Raw genomic sequence first — 15,034 nt, forward strand, 5'->3', positions numbered from 1 at the left:
GTGCCCTGAGTCATCACCAACGTATCAGACACTCCTCAGTGATGGAAGTCATTGTGTTTAAGAAGTAACACCTCAAGAAAGGTAGCTGCTTGGGAATTCACCACCACCTGTGACAACACTTGCCAGTCAGCAGTGGCAGGCACTGTCTCGTCAACCCTTGAAGGGGCACTTTATGTGGCAGTAATTGTGAGAAAGGTGACATCCAAGATGGGAATACACAGAAATATGGAGTCAACAGAGAGGCAAGGAGAATATCCAGCACTTCCAAAAACATCAGTGCTTGCTCAATCAAGTCAAATCTAGCTCTAGCAACGTCCTGAACTAGCAATGACTTTATCCTCTTTCCTCTCCATCAAGCTGTTCTCTAGACTCCCAATAAAAGTTAATTGGTCACTTAATTTTAATAATTAATTAAAACAATACTTTGCCCTTCTTTAGCTCCTTCCATCCAAGGATCTCAACGTACTTTAACAATCAGTTAATTTAATCCCCCATTGAGGTAGGCAAAATAATTTCCAGATTTTACAGTTGGGGGTAGTGGGGTACAGCGAGGGGAAGTGACTTGCCTGGCTCATACAGGAAGCCCATGACAATACTACGAATAGAACTTATTTCTAAATTCCCAGGCCTTTGCTTTAACAACCAGAACATGATCCCTTCTCCTCACTAATGACTTGCTGGCATTCCTTTCTATATTGTAAATGTCAGGGTCCTTAAAGGTGAACTGAAGGGCTTTCTATCTGCCAAGATCTGACTTCAAGCCCTCACAGTTCTGTTTCTCCTATAACTGCAGATAGCATTACTAGCACCAGAAGCTGAAAAATGCTATTTTAGGAGTTAGTGATGTGATCAGCTCCAGCAGAGGAAAAAAGAAACTGAGGGCCTCAATGCAGATTTTGGGAAGTAAGCAAAGGCAGAAATGATTTTCAAATCAAGTATTTTAAAAAGTATTCTCCCTAAGTTCTTACACTGAGCCTTCTCCATGGTATTGGAGTCCCAATTTGCAACAGAACCTCACTAATTTGTACTAATGACAGGCCCATGTGTGATTACCAAATGTTGAAAATTAAAGAGTAGGCAACCAAACACAATTTAAAGAAATCATACTTAAAGCATCACATAATATGCTTTATCATGTCTTTTGACAAGCATAATTTAGTACTGATTAATAAGAGTAATATGACAGAGCATGCTAGCATACTGACCGTGGTATATTTTGTAAAAGAAATGAAGTCTTAGTAATAGACCTCACTACAGCATGACCTCTTCTGTTAAACACCCACTGAAAGTTGGGATGAGGGTTTTTTAAATGACAAGTATCGAGTTTGTGAATTAGCAGACTCTGTGAGGTTATTACTTATAGGCATTTGGCAGCGTGCTCCAGACAAATACAGGCAGTCCCTGTCCAAGGAGTTGACAGCACAAAGCCCCTGTATTTCCCTAAGTGGGTATAACCCGGGTAGGGAAGAAACTCCCTAAATTTCCTCTGTAAGGAATTGTTCAGCTGGCCGAGGGGGAGAGCCGGGGGGGCGGGCAGCCGCAACCAGCCCTGGCTCCCCTCCAGACCCACATGGATTTCTAGGCATTCGCTGCAGGGTGGAGCCCTCTGCCACCAGCTCTAGGGCCCATTCCCTGACCAACTCGAGCTCCTGGTCAGGGACGTCACCCCGATCTCGGGAAACCTCTGGGCTGGGGCAGGAAACCCCAGCCCCGGGGCGGGGCGGATCTGAGTAAGCTAGTACACCTGCTGCTCCTCCCCCGCGCCCCGAGTCTGGAGGCTCCCCGCTTCCGCCCCAGCCAGCCCCCGCCACCCCCGTGTGTGCTGGGGGGGGGAGCTCTCCCCTCTGACCCTACCCTCTCACCGCCTCCCGGTGGGCGCCGCCTCGGGCTGCTCTGGCCTGGCCGGCCGGACCCGGCCGCGGTTGCTGGGGAAGCGGCCCGTTGTCAAGGGCGGGGCCGGGGGGGGGGGGAGGATTCCGAGGGCGGAAGCGAGGCTGCCCCGCTGTGCTGCGGGCGGGGGCGGTCCCAGAGTTTGGGGGCTCGCGCGCCCTGGCCGCCGCTGCGGGCCCAGCCCCCCCCGTGCAGAGCCGCCCCAGAGCCACGCACAGGTCTGGTCAGCGGCCCCGCAGGCGGAGGGGTCACCCCCTCCCCCGCGCCCCAACATTTGCAGCAGTCAGCCGCCCCGGCGGCTCAAGCCTCGGCTACACGCACAAGTTGCAAGGCTTAGGCAGGTTACGCTGTCCCGAGACAGCCAGAGCAATGCAGACCCCGAGTGTGGCTGGTGTAAAGGTGCTCACGGTGGTAATGGGGTTGTTAGAGGTACAAAAAACCTGAGATATCTGGGCTGATCCTGACCTTATGCACTGGCCAGCTGGCAGTGCCTGCAGAGCTCCCTGGCAGATTTCCTGGGACAACTTCTTCAAAAAAGGGAGGATCCTGGGAAAACCTGGACAGGTAGCAACCCTAACCAGTACAGCTATGCCCATTCAGGAAGGGGAATAAATTACACTAGTATAAGGTAGCTTTATATTAATATAAGTGTTCACACTAGGGGTATATTGGTACAACAATAGCAGTAAAACAAATTGCATCCCAAACCAACAGAGCTATACCTGTGTAAAAGCTGTGTGTAGACCAGGCCTTAGCCCTGGTCTACAGGACAAACTTATGTCAGTATAACTATGTTGCTCAGACAGGTGGAAAACCACACCCAGAGTGACACAGTTATACTGACTTAACTCCCAGTGTAAACAGTGCTATGTTGGCAGGAGGGCTTCTGTCAACCTAGCTTCTGCCTCTCGGGGAGGGATGGGGAGTACCTACACTGGCGGGAGAAGCTCTCCCATTGGTGTAGGTAGTGTCTTCACTAAGCATTACAGCAGCGCAACTGCACAGATCCAGCTGCAGTGCTGTAAGTGCAGACAAGCCCCGAGTCTCTAGAGACCCCTTCCACCCCATGCACAGATGACACTCAGAGCACTACTGTCGGGCTCCAGAGGAAACTGCATCCAGCTCTGAGCTGTTGTGGGTAATGTTTAGATGCTGGAGGTCTGATTGTCCATTGGCCTGGCCCTCGCATATTCATTACATCTGGCAAAGTGGGTGTAACACATTGCTGTTCGGATTTGGTAATGTTTGATATGCGCTTTGCACTGGTGTAAATGACTATGCAAGGTGCAGGGCAATGGAGAATCAGGCCTCAAGAGCTTGAGGGAGATGGGAGGGGAGGGAAGTGGAGTGGGAGGGAGTGGGATCTGGAAGAATCCCTCCCCCATCACCTCTCGGGTCCCAGTGAAGCCCAGACAGTTTACTCTGAAAATTGTCTCTGGAAAGGATCTGGATCCTGGGATGTTGATCTAAGTTCTTATGTGCAACAAGGAGCCTTCACCCCAGCAAGGCACTGGCCTACAGTAGCCCCCTCAGGATGTTGGCCTAGAACCCACCTGAGACAATCGAAAAGGTAGCTGTGGTAACTGCTGCAGTTTTCCAGACATCCCAGAAAGATCTTTCTCTGGAGAGCTTAACAAACACTATACTCAGAAGGATGAATTCTTTGCTGTGCTGAGAGATTTTGTTCTGGCTTCACTGTTTGGTTTGTAACCCTTTTGGTTATTGCAGCTACTTATCATTTGTTAGAAGTACACTGTCAACTTGAATTTTCTGGAATTGGCTAATTCCAAACAGTCATCTTTTCTGATAGAGTCCCCTTTAAATGGTGTGTCCCAAAAAAATATTCCTAAGAAACAAACTAATTATTTGCTGTTGCTGATGTTTAGGAAGGTCTTTTAGGCGGGTCAGAGGATACTGCCAAACAGGCCCAGATCCACTCCCCCAGCCCATTCTCTCTGCAGACATACCTATCTGCTGAGCTGGTAGAGTGGAGGACTGTAGGCTTAATTCCCCTAGAAGCCCTTAGGGCAGTGGTTCAACTCTAGCTCAAAGGAATTGGTCTGTTTGGTTTCAATACTGCTGCTGTTACTAGTTAACACCCTATTTCAGGGACCGTGGAAGAGCATGAACCCTTAACAAAACAGTGAAACTGACTACACACAAGGTACTGAGAGAGAAATTAATGTCTTTCTCCGATCACTTTCAATTCTAATCATTTTAGCATTTCGTGGTACAAACAGTAGGAACAAGATTTGCAGATGGATTGACGGTGTCTTTTTAAATGCTAATGATGTGCTCAGTGCTGAGCAACACACAAACATATGGACAGTCCCTGTCCGGAGGACGGAGATGATCACAATGGTCACTTCTGGCCTTGGACTCAGTGAAACTATGAATAATAATAAGCGTTGCCAAGTCCTGTGATTTGATTGCGAGTCTAGGGATAGCTGGTGTTTTTCTAAAAGCCTGAGCTCCTTTCATTAAAAAACAACCACCAAAGATGTTTCTGTCCCTCATGGTTGTGGAGAAAAGCCTAAAAAGGTGACCTTAGTGTACCCTAAAGGCTCAGGAACCACAAGGCAAAGAAAAAGACCCCCCTAAATGTATTCTCTTTAAATCTCATGATTTTAAGCTAATCTCATTGTTTTGAGGCCTGACTCATGAGTTTTAGAATAATAATTTATACAATGTTTATATATGGCCAGATGCTGCCACACTTTCTCACCACACATATTTCTACTGAAAACAATGGAGTTACCTGGGAGACAAGTTACTGCTCAATTTGAGTAGGAGTTCCAGAATCTGGCCTCTACTGATTTCTATCCTCAGAACACTTTACAGTGGTCCCAGTCCTACAACCCTTATGCATGTGAACACTTCCACTGGGCCATTAATAGCTCAGATACTACAGAGAAGAGGGCAGCATATAAACTTGGATAGATTCTCCTCTAATTTACATGACTTCAGTGGAGTTGCTTCTGATTTACACCAATGTGAGAATCAGATGCATAGAGTTCAGTGGGACTACTCACGTAAGTAAGGGTTTATAGATTAGAGGGCCAGAAAGAATCACTGTAATAAACTAGCCTGATCTCCTGTATAACGCACCCATAAAACTTCCCTGAATTAATTCCTGTTTGAACTAGTGCCTATCTTTTAGAAAAACATCAGGATTGGGTCCACCAACCAATTAATCTTCACAACATCACTGGGAATAAATCTCATCATCAGGTGACACTGATGATTCCTTGGTTAGACAACAATTAGCAACTGGACTTGTTTTTGTTTAATTGCTGCCTGACACAGTGATGGATTTAAAAAGCGAGGTGGATCTGCAGATGCCACAAGACATTGCCCACCAAAGCTGAGCAATTGGAAGATACAGAAGGTCACATTTTGGGTTTAATTTCTTTGACAGCCTCCCCTTTAAGCAAAAAAGCAGCATAAGTAGCAGTCAGAAATAAGACTGTAGAAAAAGGAGGCAATGCATAATAACGCAATATACCTTCCTCATTTTGGGCATTGGAAGGACTGATTTCTGTAGAAGGAATACAAGAATGAAACTGACATGGGTTCTCCAGCTGGGGGTTGTAACCATCCTCCCTTTCTGTATGACTAGATGGGAGTGGGCTTCCCATATTTGTTTTGTTGTAACATGGGGTTGTGGGGTGGGAAAAGTTGAGCAGCACTGAACTAGATATAGGTCTGCTATGGCAACAAGCCATGTGTCTGTCGACTGGCATCTGGAAGATATGAACTAGATATGGGATGAAGTGTATTGATTCTTTGAAAATTCCAAACATTGCAGAAGACTAAATATCTGACGGGTATAAACCCCAAGAATGTCAGGGGCCCAACACCTATAACTTGGAGTAATGGGATGAAATTAGGAATAGAGATGGTTAGACTAAACATCTGGAAAACAGTTGAGCTCTGTTAAATGCTAGAATAGTCTCTCAAGAGAAGGATTGGAAGCCCCATCACCCAGGACATTTTAAACTAGATTGGACAAAATCCTAGGGAGTAGACTATAGGCAGCGCTCCATATAGAATGAGATTATGCAGCTGCATAAATTGGCACTTAATTGCCCTTCTTTCTGAGTGGGCTGCATAATTGTGCTACAGTATCTGAATTTTCATTTTTTTAAAAAAGGCCTCTATCCCTTATGGCTGCTGAAATAACTTCTAAAATTTGAAACTAATGTGAAGGATGCAGTGATGTCTGACTGAGTTTGCAGAGAGAGGTGAACTGGCTCATTCATCTCAATTAGGTGTTGACCCTGAAACCTAATGAATGAATGAAATATCATTGTTAGCTATTTAATTGGTGATTATCCAGCTAATGTTTGCTTCCATCAGTGCTGGATGTAGTGGCAGATATGGCACAGCACTGTGGGGCAGTCAGTTGGGTGGAAAATGAGGAATCCAACCCCATTAACCCAGATTTAAAGTCTCCTCTGCCCTTGCCAAAAATGGGGAGGTGGGAAAAGAAGATTCATTCCCTATTCAGTACCAAGAGCCTCATCCTCTTCCTGAGTCCTGCCTCTCACTCCTTCCTGGGTTAAAAAACCCCAGTTGTCCTCCATCCAGGGGTCAAATCTCAAACTCACCCCAGCCAGCTTCTTTGGTGCAGTTATGCATTATCAGTCCAAAAATTGTTAGGTTACACTGCAGTTTGGGGGCAGCATAAAACCAGCTGAACTTAACATCAAAATAAATGAGATTGTCCTGATTCTATTGTATCTTAGGGGGAGGGGTAGTGCTCCAAAATTCCAGGGTCCCTGCTGTAATACAGGTTGAGTATCCTGCATAGACACTATGGACCACAACTGTAGAGAATGATCCTAGCCTGGCTCCTGGCTGAACAAGATGGGACCTAAAAGGGCTTCTCCATCTCAAATTTCTCTGTGTATCTCTAAGGATTGTTTAGGGGGTCAAAGTATTTTTTGCTACAAGGAAGGATTTCTGGTGAGGACAGGAGTGGTAACAGCTTTAGATAGGGGATAAAAGAGCCTTGTAATGAGGGACACAGCACTATGAAGTCCTGAGAGGGGGCGAAGGACTATATCTGGCTGGATGAAGCTTGAACTTCTGATTGCTCTTGACTTATACTGAGGCAGTATTATTAGCCCTAGCTGCTTCAGAGAGCCACAAGCCTCTTCCCTGGTCCTGTATGATCTTTTGAAATGCCCTACATCTGTGCACATTACTGTTACAGACTGCTGAGAGATATCCAGATAACTCAGAGGTGCACAGCATCAATCCAGCTTCTGAACCTCCACCTCCTATGGAAACCTGCACAGGAAACAGCAGGGGCTACAGACCAGCTAAAAGTGCTCTGCTCATTCCCTGGCCCCTTGAATTCTCTTCTATTGTTCAGTGGAGTTTCCCAGCTCTTTGTATGTTTCCCCTGTTTGCTACTGTCCCCACTAGCCCCTCCTTGGCCTGATGTGCCCTAGATGTGGCTCTCTGTCCAGGTATGGGAGTATGGCTGATACGGTCTGTCCAGCAGAGCTGTGGGTGAGGTGGTGGTGGTAGGGCCAGTGTGACACTGTATAGCTCTAGGAACAGGAACTACCATCTTTGATACATTGGGTTAGTTAGTGGTGCCTTAAACACAACCCATGGGCCAAACTCTGCCTGAAGCACCCTCCTGCACTCTCCATCCACCCTCTCCTCTTAGTTCAGGGAAAGCACAAAGCTCTTCAGCTGCATGCTTCTAGAGCTGAGTTCCTGCTCGCCTATCAAGGAAGATGCGCGTACAGGGCTGGAGTCCTGACAAGATGCCAAAACAGCCTTTGATGTCCCAGAGTTTTGGTTGCTGAGTCTGGAGATCCCCCCATTAACACAGCAGATTCCTCACCTCTTGCAGCACAGAACACAGGAGTAGCTGAAATCCATTTAACACAGGCAGGAAACTCCCAGATGGGCTTTCCCTGTGACTCACTAGTGGCAGGCATCAATTAGTAACAAATTAGGATAAAGGAATGCTCAGGCAGAGGAGGTGGCTCAGCTGCCTCTGTGGGTCTCCTATACAGGCTGCTTTGCTCAGCAAAAGCAACATCCCACTCCAACGCAGTTACCCTTGAATTGATTTTGGTGACCCCCCTGTGGGGTTTGCACGGATATAATGATCCAGCAGGGCACATTTGACCTTGGAAATACACTAATATATTGGGTGGGTCTTATGCCCACAAAAGCAGGAGACTGATCGTAGTGGCCAGAGACAGACAGAGCGTAGAGTCTGTGCAAAACATTTTCCAATCCTGCTCTGCTACTGCTCCTCAGTCCCCCCCTTGGTGTTCTAGCTCAGGGCACACTGAATGTGTCATTTCTGTGATGACTATAAATCACCCATTGGATGAGGATGTGGTTCTAGTCTAGTCTACAAAATCTTACCCCCAGCTCATCACCGTGATATCTGAGCGCCTTTCAGCAGTGCATTAAGTGACGTGACCAACATCCTTCATCCTCTCCCCAGGGGCAGAATTGGGTGTGCCATGGAGAGATTTGTTCTGGGTTCTCTGCATGTACACATTGCTCTGTGTTTATGCTAGAGAAGGCAGGTTGAAGCAGTGTCCCTTGCACTTGGAGTGGAAGGTAGAGAGGTTTGTGATGGCCCTGAGCTTCTGCGGGAGTTTGTTCCACTGTCTAGGACCAACCCCCAGGAGAGCTCTGTCTCCTGTACAGATGAGCTTCCCCTTGTAGTAAAAAGTTCCCTGGGTCCTGAGGAGTGGAGCAGTCAGCCATAACAATGAACCAGAAAATTCAGCCGGTGACTTGGGTCAGGCTTTGACTCAACCCCTAGCTTCTAGCACACAAGATTTCATTTTGAAAGAGTGAGTTAAAAGCTACCTGTCTTCTGCACCCCTGGGTCAGTGGAATCCCCTCTCTCAAAAGTGCTGTTAAAGAAACTCCTGCATCCTGGAAGGGGGCAATAATTCCCTGTGCAAAGATGATGCTGAAAGGAACATCAGAGAGCGACATATCTCTGAGTTCATCTCCTCCCAACGATTTCCACTCCCCCTGGCTCCCAGCAGGATCCCTGTGTCTGCTGACAGCTATTAATAGACTGGGAGAAAGTGAGTTCTGTCTCCTGCAGTTTGCTGGGATGAATGGTAATTACCCTTAATTAGATTGGATTTGGTTCCACCCCCCTCCCCTGCCAATGGAGAGAGACGCTAACACTGAAATCAGCCCATCTGCTGCCTGTGATTGCTCTGTGGGAGTCACGCTCAGCAGCCCTGGCAGGGGCTTATCTCACTGGGACATCTTACAGCACCTGCCTACGGCTGCTCAGTGCACTGAGGGAGGTAGTGCTTGCCTGCTGGAAGGCTGCAAATGTTGTCACCCTGGCCTTTAAAATGTGACACAGGAGCAGTCGGGGGTAAAAGCAAATAAGACCACAAGGAGCTGAGGACTCAAAGACCTTTTTCCTTTAAGAGCTCTAGAAAATTGGAAAGACACAAAAAATAGGAATTGCCCACCAGATCTGCCCAGTGCTCCCTGGAGCCTGGTGTCCCTACCATACCACATCAGAGCAGAGGTACATCTAGTTCAGTATCCCTGCCTCACTGCTGGGAAAGGTCGGCCCCACAGTTCATTTAGCCCAGTAGCCTGTCTCTGAGAGTGGCCGGCACCAGCTGCTTTAGGGGAAGGTGCACGAATCCTTGTAGTGGGCAATTAGAAGTTACCTGTCCATAGGGGAAGTTTCTTCCTACTTCCATCTGTTAGAGGTTAGTGCATACCCTGAAGCAGGAGGGTTTATAGCCGTATTGTATTTTATCCTAACTCTGGATAGTCTCATTATCCGTCTAGGGTTAAAACTCTGAGCCACACCTTCCAGGAGGCTCAGCCCAGGAACAGATAGCTTCAAGCCACCTTTGCACCTCCCAGATTCTGGTCCCAATTGAGGCCTCCTCATATCCTGGTCTGCTCTTAATTTATGCAGATTTGAACAGCCTTCTGTGGGCCACTTTGCCAGCCCAGAACAGCCAGAGTGTTCCAGCCACTGACATGCCCCCGTGGGACCCCAGCCGTGACCTTGGCACACCTCTACTAAAAAGGCTATAAAAAGCAGGGGAGATATAGAGCCTTTATGTCCTATGCCATCTGCACTGGGGGCATTCTCATCTAGGTGTTTGCTGCCCATTTCCACCTGGTTGTAAAGCTCTGGATGTCTAATCCTTCAAGGGTGCACTCCGCTCTGCCCCTGCCTCAGTGTCTTTCGTCCCCAGCCACTGTCCTGCACTCCATCAGTTCCACTTCTCTTCACACCACACTGGTGAATCTGTCTTCCACCACAAGAATGGCCTTCCCCTCCCCTCCCCTCCCTCCAACCCCTCTTTGAGACTCTCTCCCCAACCCTCCTCCCATCCTTTCCCCCACACCACTGTGCCAAATACGTGGGAATAATGACTAACAACCACGCTGATTTTTCAGTCACCCAACAAAGCGGCTGTAACCTGATGTGAGAGCTAGAGACATGAGTGACCCAGTGAGCTTATTTGGGGTGAACGTTGGCCTTCTCTGACCAGGCCCCTGGCTCAGTGTCCTCTCCGCTCATTTCAGTTGGAAACTCCTTGGGGCAGGGACCCTGAGCAACGTTTTCAGCCACTGATGGCGGAGGCTGGGTCCCACTGAAAATCAGTGACCAGCATCTATCGGACTGTCAGGCACCAAGCACCTAAATGGCACTGTAGAGTTACTATTAATAAGCCCCCCTGTTTAGATAAAAACTGCTGATGCACCTGTCCTTTCAGTATTCCACTTCCTCTGGTTTGGGGGGTGTCACGGATCCTCGCACAGCTCTGGAACAGTCCCTAGGAGAACCCCTGCAGTGTGTCACACTCTCTCACTGGGGTAAGCTCTTTTGCTTCACCGCGTCTTGGGACCCAACCTCAGAGCCGTCAGCATCCCTGCTTCATGCCGTGAGCTCCCTTCAGCGAGTCCACCTGGCCTGGACACCAGAGGGAGACTTACACACCCAAAGGGAGCAATGCACTCCCAGTTTCCTTAATCTGGAGTGACTCGCAGCCAGCGTTGTAAAAGCAGGAGAGTTTATTAGCTGTCTGGAACACAACATAGAAAGTCCTTCATTAACATAGAGAATGGAAAGTTATAGCAAAGTCCATCTGGGTCGGTCCAGAGCCCACTGACCCCTCGGTAGTCCTGGTCCAGAAGCTTCCCTGCTTCCAGCAGCCCCACACTTACCCACCTACCTGGCCCCTCCTGAGTCCTTTGTTCTTGTTCCTGGGAAACCTTGTCACATCCTCCTTAGCCCTCTTTGTTCTCCATCTGGTCAAGACCAGCTGGCTTCCTGCAGAGGGTGGGCCATCCATGGTCATTAGTTGCAAGGTGCCAAATGTCCAGGCACTTGTCTTCTGGGACTCTCCCTGGGCATGCACCCAGGCCCCAGACAGCCAGGTGTCAGTCACACCTGGATCTCTGCAAAGGGTAAACAACCTTTCCCCCGACTTAGTTAACCATGCAGCACATAGGGGAAACTGAGGCGCACACAGTATTCATGCAAAACATTATGAAAAATTCCCACTTCATCACAGAGCGGTCCGCCCCCCAACCCCCAAGTTGCATTTCCAGGGTCCTTAACATGAACACAAGTTCTTTGCCCCTTCACAATCTCCCCTGCTGCTTCCCGAGCTGAGGCCAGCATGTTCTGTCAGTCACTCTGGAATCATCTCCACTGAAATCAGCCTGATATCACACAGAAGAGGGTACTGAGCCCAGCTGGAGAGGCTTCAAAGAGGCAAAGTACCTGCTTTCATGCCAAGGGCCCTGGTAATAAAGAACAAGGAGACAGCAATGGAGAGAACCCTGTCTCATTCATGAGCCAAACTGTCTCTCATTCACATGGATTAGATAGTCTCCCAGCATGGCTCAGTTCAGTGGTTCTCAAGCTTTTCCATATCAGGACCCCCTTTCCACACTGACAACCCTCAAATCCCCTTCCCATCTAGTTTGGATCAAGCCAGAACCCTCATCCCATGTAGCAAGATGGGAAGGGCAGGTCCCATGCCCCTAATGGCTGGTTTCATGGCACTGTCTCCTTCATTACAAGGTCTCCAGGCGGAGAACCCATGGGTTAGACAGTTTAACTGTCACTTTATTTTTAAAGGTAATTTGTCAGATTTTTGTTAATTTCATAAGGATTTCTTTTTCTATATAAAAGATAAAAGTAGCCGGGCTGGGACGATCCATGCTCAGGGATCTCTCTGGTCCTGCTCTCACTGATTTGCTCTCTGATCACTCTCAGAGATCTGATGTCAGGGCTCTCCCTCTCCATTTCTCTCCCTGCTCCTGGGGATCTACTCTCAGTCTTTGCTCTCTCTCAATTTCTCCCCCTGCTGGCAGGGCTCTCCCTCTTTCTCTGCCCTCCATTCTGGGTTCTCAGGGCTCTCATTACTGCCAGGGCAGAAAGGTCAGGCCCCTCTCCTCCCTGTCACCAGCCTGTCTGAGTAGGAGACTATGTTCCCTTCTACCAGAACACCAATTAAAAATGAAATGAACTAGACTCCAACATGTGCTGGGCTGGGCTCCCACCTCCCTTCTTCTGAACCCCCAGGAAAGAGGATGAAGAAACAGCTTTTGGCTGGTTTGGTTGCTAATTTAGGGATGTGGAGACTTCCCCAGTCTCTTGACCTGGGGGCAACGGAAATCAAACAGTGGAGGCTGGCAGAAGCCAAGACAAATGGCTGCCAGGTAGGAAAGGGCCTAGACAGAAGCAGACCCTTGGGCTATATTATAATTAATAATTGTGCAGCACATACAATATGACTGCAGCCCCCCGCGTCTTCTCTCATCTCACCCCACATCAACTCCCATCCTCATCCCTAGCCCTTTCCTAACTAGTTACAAAACTTGCTCAGATACAGTCACATACAACCTTTTGCTGGCTTCTCCACCACATGGCGCTATGCTTCATGCTTAACGAGCTTCTTTCAGGTGGGAGACCCCAATCCCATTTCTTTGAATTAGAAATGAGAAGAATAAAACATTCCAAAAACGAACCAATGAGCCTGAGAGTCAGAGCTTCTGAGCTCCACCCACTTCCAGCAAGGAGGTTTGTCAGGTCTCAGATCCCTAGGAGGAGGGTAGTTTTGGGGTCAAGCCACTGGACTGGGCCTTAGGAGCCCTGCACTGAATCCCCAGCATTGCCACAGCCCTTCAAGTGCGCAAGTCATGTGATCGTTCTGCGCCCCAGTTTCCCATTTATAAAATAGGGATAATAATACTTCCTGTATCTGTCTTGTCTACATTGTGAGCTGTTCAGGATAGGGACCGTCTCCTGCTCCATATACAATGTACAGCACCTCACACAATGGGGGCCTGATCTCGATTGGGGCCTGTAAGTGCTACTATGATAATAAAATCATATTAATAAAGACAAAAATGAAAGAAATAGATTGCACTGTAGAGGCATTTTTCCTGATATATTTTTCCTGCCTCTATTTTCTCTGAATTTATTTCATCTCCTTATTTCTAGAGGGCCCCTTGGACCACTCTAAACAATCCCTTCTTCAATCACCGTAGCAGGCTCTTATGTCCCCACCCATGTAACCCACAAAATTAACAATCCTGCTTTGCACTTACATAGCAACAGCACCTTGCTTTACAAGAGAGGATGGTACGACGGGCTGCATTTTACAGATGAAAAAACTGAGCCATGGCGAAATGAAGTAACTTACCCAAGGTCACACTAAGGAATAGTCCTGATTACCCGTCTGCAGCTGTAGTCACTACACCCTGTTCCTTCCTGATGTTGGGAAAAAATTGTACGAGTCTTGACTCCCAGGATCTACTAACTAGACCATGCTGCTCCCTGCTTTTCCAGCACAGGAGAGGGTGAGCAGTCTGTTTCCAGATTAGAAGGAGCCTGTGCACCTCCGAGTGAGAACCGTGGGCACTGCGCTTTGGAATCCTCCCATGGTTTCTCCACATCCTCGACAAGCTCTGGCACCTTCCATTGCCTGGCCTATGGTGCCTGGGGCCTGGCTGCCTCCTCACTGCTCTTCCAGCTCTGTGAGGTGAGATGGTGAAAACATGCCTCCAGGAGAGAGAATGGGAGAGTGGAACAGTAACTGTCAGCATGGGGAAACTGCCCAGAGATCGGGCCGTCCAGGGAAGGGAGAGACAAAAAACTTTTCCCAGGCCATTGATCAGACAATGCCAGCCCTGAGAGCCCTGTCACTTGGCCTCTTGGCATCTGATAGGCTTCTTCCTCTCTCTTCTCTTCTGCTCCCATTGTCCTCTATCCCCAGGTCCCTCTGCCTGCATGCTGCTACCTGGCTTTGTGCTCCTCTGCTGTTTGTGTCTCAGAGTAGCAAGCACAGGCTGCAGCTGGGCAAGCTTTCTATGTACTGAGAACTTGCTCAGGTGTCTCAGCTTTGCGCTGGGGGTGCCCCTCAGTGCAGAGAGGGGAGTACGATTTCTATGTCCCCATCCCGGCCTGGGCTTCCCCACTGAGGCTTTCAACCAGGGGGACAGTTACCATCCACTGTGATGCGGGCTTTTGGGAGTGCCATGCACACCTATCCACTGGATTCTGCCACAGGCTACTGAAGGGCTCAGGAGTGACCTGTGCTGGATCTGGAGTGGGGACCTAGCTGCATAAGGCTGTCCCCAGGCCTTTAAGTGCTCTTGAGCCTCACCTGTTTTAAACTGGGCTTTCCTCTACGGAGTATTTCGGGTTCATTTAGACAGTCAGACCTTTGGGCAACTGCTGGATTGGACTGATTTACTGCCAAACATGAGAATCTGGCTCTTGCAGGGGGGAGAGTTTCCTCCTGACAGATGCCTCCAAGGGTAGGAATGGCTGCTCCCCTGCGCTATCCAGGAAAGCATCATCTGGATGGAGTTGGATCCGGCTGCTGAGTATATTCTGGGCATGTCTGTTTCAGACAGCAGTGTCTGTGAGGAGCATTTAAGCAGCTCACACTCCCACTATCCTAACAACATGCTGTTTCTCCTTCTCTCATGCTCTTCAGCTCTGTTGCAATAACCCCATTAGCATGGGGCGTTATACAAGGGGCAACAAAGTTAATCCATCAAGTGTGTGAGAGAGAGATTGTGATCTTCTTGCTGCCAGTGCAAATCTGGAGTAACACAGCACCCCTGTGGGAGCCCG

This window comes from Eretmochelys imbricata, chromosome 3, assembly GCF_965152235.1.
Source record: "Eretmochelys imbricata isolate rEreImb1 chromosome 3, rEreImb1.hap1, whole genome shotgun sequence".
Taxonomy (NCBI): Eukaryota; Metazoa; Chordata; order Testudines; family Cheloniidae; genus Eretmochelys; species Eretmochelys imbricata.